At 39.3% G+C, this 8,940-nt stretch overlaps 1 pseudogene; it reads right to left on the reverse strand.

Annotated features, from left to right (window-relative positions):
- Positions 1–7,736: 7,736 nt before the first annotated feature.
- On the reverse strand, positions 7,737–8,443 carry LOC112829702 (translation machinery-associated protein 16 pseudogene; annotated as a pseudogene).
- Between the last annotated feature and the right edge of the window lie 497 nt (positions 8,444–8,940).

Genomic DNA, 8,940 nt, shown 5'->3' on the forward strand with positions numbered 1-8,940 from the left:
TTTGTTTTACTCAATTCTGTGGGAGAAAGAGAGAGAGGGAAAGTGAGAGTGGAAGAGAAGGAAAATGACAGAAGAAATGATAAATGTGAATGAAACGAGAACAAAACCCCAGAGAAAGTAGATAAGAAAGAAGGAAGTGGTATGGAGTCGAGAAAGGAAGTACCTCCAAAAGTGGTGACTGGGATGCCGGTCCCAGCTTCGTCCCCGACTGCTGCAAGCCTGGCCCCTTCACTGGGACTGTTTCTTCATTTGTAACATGAGATGTTAAAATTGATGGCGGCCAGTAGCCCTTCAAGTTTAACAGTGTACAAAAAGAGAAAGCGTCTTTACTTCATTTTGTAGGAAAGTGTAACAATTGGCTTCTGAGTAGTTTGTGCATCAGTAGCGCTAGGATTGTGGCTGGCCCTCTCCAGAAGGACCTCTTGTGGTTCAGGGGACAGTTTAGAATGATTTCTTATACTGGCCTTGTCACAGAGAGAGAGCACAAGAGCCTTTGCCAGCTGGGGACCAGAACCTCTTTAAATAAGGTAACTGGGCATGGCTTGGTTCCTGCTTCATGTGCAAGGTGTCTGGAAGGCTCAGAAAGTATTGGTAATGGAGATTTTCCTAGCAAAAGGCCTCAATACACTTGGTTCCTGCAACACATTCCTTTTCAGAAGGGTTGCAAGTCTGTCAGAATATGGGTGTATGTGGTTGTGTTCAAATCTTTCCCAGACTTGGAGGGGCTTTTCCCAGCCTCATAGAGGGTGATCCCTCCTCAGTAACTATCTTCCTCATCATGTTCTCTCTTTTTTTTATTATGTTCATTTAGCCAACATATAGTCCATCATTAGTTTTTGAGGTAGTGTTCAACGATTCATTATTGGGTATAACACCCAGTGCTCTAACTCTTTCTTGTGGGGGAAAAATGAGGTAAATGTCTCACCTCAGAGGTAATGCTCAAGATTGTCCTGATTACAAAAAGGTGTGTTTAACCCAAAATTTCCTTGAAGCATATGATTCTGAGATGTCCATCCCACAATGAGCTTTTCGCAAAGCTAACATCTCTTACTAGGGGAAGGTGAATCATTCATGTGTTTACAGATCCATCCACCAAGCCTGCATTGAGGAGATGCTGCGGGCTGGCATTGTTCCTCCAGGCCTCTCTGGCATCTTTATAAACAATGTGAATCTTCTTGCCATCATTACTCCCTAGCAGGTCAGAGTAGGGGTTACTATGACTTGAATATATGCATTCAATCACTTGCGGGACTCAAGGCAGCACCCTGGGTCAGGCAGGTTAGACCAATACAAGACTTTCCGAATCCAAGTGCCCCACCTCTGAGCCTGGAACTTGTCAGAAGCTTATAGAAATTCTTCCTGCATCAAGGACTTTCTTGCCTTTACATAATTCTTTGAAGATTTACAGCCAATTTAATTATTTTCTAGTTGCCATGTTAGATAACCTGGAAATAAGGAATGGACAGAGCTTCCTCTTCTCTGTATGGAGAGCTGCTAAAAACAAAACAACTGAACAAAATGCATTTCCCCTCCCCTCAACCCCCAAGCATTTAGTATCTTTGTGGAGTCAGACTTTTAGGGTTCAAAATCCAGTACTAATGCTTCTAGTGCCGTGAACTTGGGCAAAAGCCTTCACTTTGCTGTGCCTCGTTTTCCCCATTTGTAAAATAGGTATGAGAATAAAAGCCTTATAGATTTTCTTTTGTGACATTAAATGTGCTAATTCACGTAAAGTGCTTAAGACAATGCCTGGCATGTATCAAGTTCTCTATAAATGTTAGTCTCTGCTCTGGGATTCTCTTATCTCTGAGTCAGCATATTATTCAACCACAGCAAATATTTGATGAGCGCTTGCGATTGCCAGTTGGGGCATCTTTACAAGAATTCTGTTCTCTTAAAGGAAGTGGGAAGATAGTTAAATAGGCAAAAAAAGGAGACAAAGATGTGTCAGTACAGCAACTGAGGTGGTGACACAAAATATCAAAGTATAAATTACAGACTGAAGAAGCAAGCGGAGGGTTCCTCCTCACTCTGTCACAGGCTTGGGTCTCTGCACCACCTTCTACCACTTGGAATCTCTTCTCCAGGCTCCTTGACTCCTTTTAAGTCAATCAGTGAACATTTCCCAGCTCTGCAGTGTCATAAAAAAACAGTGACATAAGATGAAATTCTACAGTAGGTGCTAGTGCTGCTTGTTGTTCCTGAGGATTCAAACTCTTATCACGAAGGGAGAAAGAAACACTTGTTTGAAAACAGCATGGAGAGCGAGAAAGTTCTGGTCTTAGCAGAACTAATCACACCTCTTTCATGCTGCCTCCTTCTTAAAAGCTGAGCATGTTTATTGAAGTCATTTATCCTCTTTGAACCTCAGTTTCTACCCTTGCTAAATTGGGTATAGTGATATCCATTCTGCCTGTTTTTTATTTTATTTTTTTTGTCATTATAATGCTACTTTATTTATTTATTTATTTTATTATGGTATGTTAATCACCATACATTACATCATTAGCTTTTGATGTAGTGTTCCATGATTCATTGTTTGCGCATAACACCCAGTGCTCCATGCAGTACGTGCCCTCCTTAATACCCATCACCAGGCCAACCCATCCCCCCATCGCCCTCCCCTCTAGAACGCTCAGTTTGTTTCTCAGAGTCCATCGTCTCTCATGGTTCATCTCCTCTTCCGATTAGCCCCCCTTCATTTTTCCCTTACTACATTCTGCTTATTTTTTAAAGTGATGTGAGGTTCAGAAGAGATAATGAAGCTGGAAGTGTGGTTTTAATGCAGAAACTTGTGATTACAATCATTGTGATTTTATAGTGAGGGCAAGGTTTTCCAATTTTCCATGAGATCTATTCCAACCGGATCCCCTCGTGGCCCAGAGAAAAATGAAACCTTTCTTATCAACCACAATATCATGCAGCATGTTGGACTGACTGTAGGGGATTCAATTCTTCCGTTGACTTGCTATGATTAGTTGCTATCTAGCTACCTTTTATAAAGTGCTTTGAGCTCCTGGAAGACTGACATTATATAAGTGCATGTGAGTGTAGCTGTTATGATAACCTGTGATCTGCTTTCCACAAGGGTTCATTTGGTTCAGGGCATGCCCTGGCTCTGTGAATGGAGTGACTGTATGAAATGCACACCCATTTTCCCAGGACAACTGTTCTGAAGTTCTTTATCATTTCAACAGTTTGTTTGAAAAACATCTTAATTAGCTACTGGTGCTTTGGCTTTGAAGAGTCTCATTGTCTCAAAGCTGACATTCAGGAAGAACAGCCTTAGTTGCAGACACTCCCAGCACCCAAATGGTCCCCCGTCAGCTGCCCTTTGCCTGGCCCTGGTCCTGCCAAGGGCCGAATTCCCGTGTGGCGTCATGGCTTACTGTTCTCAGAGACTCTGTGGTGATCTCAACTGCTGCCTTATCTCATGGGGAGAAAGGAGATGGTTCCTGAGAAGGAAAACGTGAACACCCACGAATTCGTGTTCCACCAGTCAAGGAAGGGGCGGGGAAGGCTAGAGGACAGAGCGGGGGATTAAATTCCAAGGTCCGGGGGGGGGCAGGGCTTTTGCCTGTTTGATTCTCATCACCCTATTTGTAGAGTTCAACTTAGTATTAGGCCCTCACAAATATTTGTTAAGCACATGAATAAACACATGAATGAATGATCAGGAGAATGGACTGAGTTTCAGGATTGCCAGGGGCCTTTAGCTGGCCTCCTATCTACATTGTTTGTAGAGAGAACACATGGCAAAAAGAGACATTTGTTAAGCATTTGCTGGGGTCCGTCTTATTCACCTCCCTCATTTTACTTACTTCTTACCAGAGTGGCATAAGAAGTGCTATTAGCTCTATTTCTCAGGCAGGAGAAAGCAGATTCAGAATGATCGAATATATTCAATACTGTGCCAGGGATTACATGGCTCAAAAGTGGTGGAGATGGAGGTGGTTTGCATCTACTCTCTAATATTAAAAAATAAATAAATAAACGAGTGCCCTGGTGGTCATGCTTCAGGTGGCTTCATGCCACTGGTCACCGCAGGTTTGTTTTAACAGTTTCTGGTGACTTTGCTTCCTGCTCAGTAATAGTCCATTGTCGATGTTGGCAGACACTGTAAGCTTACTGTGTGGTTTCATGAGAACCTTGGCAATGGTCCCTGGGTTTACTGAACCTCGTGTGAGGTCTTTTGGCCTCCTGGAAGCAGAAGCCATGTTTGCAAGTACTTATACACCCTTCCTACATACCCGCCGTGCATGGGTGGGGCCGAGTTTGTGGGGAGATGTGATTGTAACAACGTTGGTTTATTAAAACAGTTGCCATCCCACAACTGATGTCTTTTTTTTTTTTTAAGATTTTATTTATTTATTTGACAGAGAGAGAGAGAACACAAGTAGGCAGAGAGGCAGGCAGAGGGAGAAGGAGAATCAGGCTCCCCACTGAGCAGAGAGCTGGAGGACGGGCTTGATCCCTGTACCCTGGGATCATGATCTGAGCTAAGGCAGATGCTTAAGTGATTGAGCCACCCAGGCACCCCCACAGCTGATGTTTTGATGTTTCTTCTCTCCTTCTCCTTTCCCAGGCTAGCCTCTTTATTTCCTCCCTCTCTCTCTTTTCTGCATTCTCCTTTCTTCTTCCTCTCTGCAAACCTTTCAGAGATTCATAAAGTATGTCTCTTCAGGTGAAGAGAAAACTAGCATTGTGTTTCATCAAAATCTTGATGGTACTTCCCCTAAGTCCATGTGTATGAGTGTGTGTGTGTGTGTGTGTGTGTGTGTGTGTGTGTGTGTGTGTGAGTCACAGTGAAGAAGGAAGATTTGACCTGCCAGAGCAAGTTGCTTTGGGGGAAAAATCTAGACAGGTCTTCGTGGGTGGACATAGGAATTCACTATGGTGATTCATAGGATATGTGAATAGAGGAGGCTCTGGAGGTGTTTTGAAAATACATATTAAAATAATTTTATTGGTTACCTTGAATTCAAACATTTCCCTCCTTATTTTCAGCACCACTATTATATGAGTTTTGAACATAGCATTAGGAACTTACTAGTAGAATACATATTATGCATCACATCAGAATAATTTACCTTTTATAGGAATTAAAGTGGCAAAATTTAACATTCTGACGAAATGGAACATGATGGCCATCTATGTCAAAGAGTTAACTAAATTTCAAAAATAATGTGGATGATCAGTGCTCATTGAATCCTTTGGTGTTAAAGAGAGATGAAATCTTTTTATTTTCAGAGAGTTTTTGAAGTCCATAGTTGATAATCATTTAAGAACAAAGTCACTTGATTCAATTCCTTCCTCAAATTTGTATTTTTAAAAACCTGAAACATAAAAGTTATAAGAATAGAAAAATGAATACTCATATACCTATCATCTCAATTCACCGTCAGAATTTTACCACATTTGCTTCATCTCTTTCATGGATGTATAAGGACTCTATTATCTATCTATCTATCTATCTATCTATCTATCTATCTATCTATCATCTATCTATATCTATTATCTATCATCTATCATCCATCTATCTATCCATTTATCTTTATTTATTTATATGAATAAGTAATCATGGATTATTTTTAGATTAATGGACTCTAATCATTCCTACCATTATTCGTTTTACCAATTTTACCAATTATGGCTAAAGAAAGCTGACTTCTTGTCCTATTGATATATTCCCATCAGCTTTTGATGGGTATCTTTACTTCCTGGCATACAAAGATGTGCCAGTCTTGTTTTTCCTGCCCCAGGCCTGGAAGCAGATACTTGGTTCATGTTAACAAGACATTGTATTCAGAAACAAAGATCTTGGAGTGATCAGGAAGTCTCTGAGAATTTGAACGTGTCTGTGTATCCAGAGAATTTATCATGGTCCCAACATGTCCTGAGAAGATCACAGTATGCTGAACAAGAAATAAAGTTACTTTCAGCCAGTAAATGACACTAAATACATGGTCAGTTCAGAAAAATATGACCAGTTTATAGAATAGAATCCATCCCCCTCCTTTATTACAGTCTCTTGTTTGGGATTTTGTATGTAGTAAAGAAGGAGAAAAATCAAATGTCAGAGTTGGGATTTCATCTTGCTTTATAAGAGAAAGCTGACTCCTCCTAAGTTACACAGCAAGCACTTGAGAAATGGAGGTACTGGCCACCTTTCTTAAGGGGTTGTTATGAGGAGTAAGAAAATGCATGTAGCTCAATGCATCTCACAGTGGAAGAATCAGTAAATATTGATAGTTAAAAATAGTTTTGTGTAGCAGAATGATCAGCAGTGATGAGGGCAATTGCTATACATGAAGAAGGGGCATCTTCTATCATTTTATTTCCCTCAGTACCAAGTAAACCCTGAGGCTTTTTACCATAAGGGGCAAGGGATAGCACTAACAATGCTTGATTTGAGACATTCTTGCCATAATTTGGGGTCTGGAACCAGATTCAATATGAGTTAAAAAATAAAAGGTATATTTAGTTAGGCTGGTGGTGGAAGGTGAAATTTTCAGGGCATTAGAATAAAAAGATGTGGGAACAGCTGAGGGATCCAGAAGATAGGGGATCAAGACAGAAGAGGGGTATTTCAGAGAGTTATTGCATACAATTCAAGAAACCCAAGTAAAGAACCTGAATTAAAACACAATACTATTTTGTATCCCACTTTTATTTATTTAATGTGTTTTTTCTTTTTTTATGAAAATAAATTTTATTCTTAATTTTCAATAATAAAAAAGCTGTAACATTTTAAATAAATTGTTAATAAGACTTAGTTGATATCTAGTTAACCTCTTACAGCATTAATGTTTTGTATTTCTTTTCTTGAAGATACTCAAATACATTTGCATTGTATCCTTTAGAAAATAACCTAAAAGATAATTGCCTTTAACAAGTTCTATGAAGAACAACATTCTAACATATCCATGTCTTTCCTGATACTTAAAATACTGAGTTATATGTCATTTAGCCTATCTCTTAGAAGAATAAATAACACAAATAACACAATTGCAATAACTGATTCTCTAATCATTAGTTATTTCCACAAGTAAAAGCTATCATTTTTCACGAAGCGGTAAAATAATACAGAAACAGAGTTAACCTGAAATCATTTATCCCCTTGATCAAAAGATAACAGAGTAAGTGTGGGAGGCCAACATCATGAAAATAGTCACAAGTTTTTTACTTTACCATTTAACTCTGGCTTAAAGATAACAAAAATAACGTACAATCTATCAGTGTATATTTATTCCCTGTCACATTTTCCTTATTTTACAAGGAAAGAAAATAGGTGTTATGTTTAAGAGGAAGATTGGTGAAACACTATTACTGAAAGCCAATTTTGCTATCATCACTGCTCAAGAAGTATCCATAGGACCCTTACAGCAAACACGTTGCTCATACAAGCCACCGAATGTGAGATCAGGTGATCCGAGGTAAACATGAGGAAAAAAATCAAAACATTTCTGTCCTTATTCATATCCCTCCCCCTGCCCGGGAAATTCAGATTAAATGGATCTTAGATTGTGCTTTTATTTCACTATATCTATTTTAGCAACTTAATGTAAATGAAAAGCAACATTCATTTTTAAATGAAAATCCTAACACTGTTTTTAAAACTGCAAATGGGATTCTCACCATCAAAGAAGTTACATTGCAAATTCTTGTATCTGGACAGTTATTTACCATAATCTGGTCTAACAGAATTTGAAGCTCTCCAATTATTTTCTTTCACCTCAAGCAAAGGACAGTTGGGCCACTGCTGTCATTTCCTCATCTGAATCACTTGATTCATCTTTTAGCTCCAGTTCCCCTAAATCTATGTCTACAGCCGTCACAGTTTTCTTCTTACACTTCTTGGGGACTGCATCATTAGCACAAATTTTTCTCATTTTAATGTTTGGCAATTTCTTCGGATCAAAATCCCACTCCCTAAAAATTCTCAGATTACCTGCATTTACAATGTTTGGAATCTCAAGGCCATATCCTTCGTACTGTTGTCTCTCACACTCCATTGTCTGCTTGATGACTGTCTCCTGGGAATAGAGCCGCCTTCCCTGCCTGTCTTTGATGCTGTTCTGTAATTCAATCTGCTCTAGTTCACTGCTGAACTGATTAAAATACCTTTCAATTAATTCACAAGCAACTCTCTTTGAATATCCTACTTTTGGGGGATCAAGATGACTTTGAAACCACTGCAGTTTTTCACCGATAAGGTTGAGACGCAATGCCTTTTCATTCTTCAATTTTTCCTTTTTTTTCTTGTTTGTGGGCCTCTCTTGTAATTTGAGCTGCTTTTCTACTATATGGATGGATGACGTTTTTTTTCCCTGTCCTACAAGTTTTCCCTTTAAGGCTTTAGGCATGGTGACGTCTTCATGGCCCTGCAGGACCTCGGCAGCCCAGATCAGGGAAACACCAACAAACCCAACAGCTCAGAGGAAGAGTCTTTTTTTTTTTAATTTTTATTGTTATGTTAATCACCATACATCATTAGTTTTTGATGTGGTGTTCCATGATTCATTGTTTGTGCATAACACCCAGTGCTCCATGCAGAACGTGCCCTCTTTAATACCCATCATCAGGCTAACCCATCCCCCTACCCCCTCCCCTCTAGAACCCTCAATGTGTTTTTCAGAGTCCATCGTCTCTCATGGTTTGTCTCCACCTCCGACTTACTCCCCTTCATTCAGAGAAAGAGTCTTAATGTATTTTTTCTTAACATTTCCTCTCTGCAAAGTATTCTTTGAAAAACATAACTTCAAATAGCTAACAAATTCCACATATGGAGGTACCATCTTTTATTTATAATTGCAATATCTAGGCAATTCTCAAATTGTTTCCATTATTAATAACAAAATAAAAAAATCCCCTTAAATAAGTATTTATCTGCATTATTTCTACAGGAAAAATGTCTTGAATGGAATATACAGGGTCAAA

Source organism: Callorhinus ursinus, unplaced genomic scaffold, assembly GCF_003265705.2.
Source record: "Callorhinus ursinus isolate GAN/ISIS: 27379988/994484 unplaced genomic scaffold, GSC_fseal_2.0 scaffold21, whole genome shotgun sequence".
In the NCBI taxonomy this organism is placed as follows: domain Eukaryota; kingdom Metazoa; phylum Chordata; class Mammalia; order Carnivora; family Otariidae; genus Callorhinus; species Callorhinus ursinus.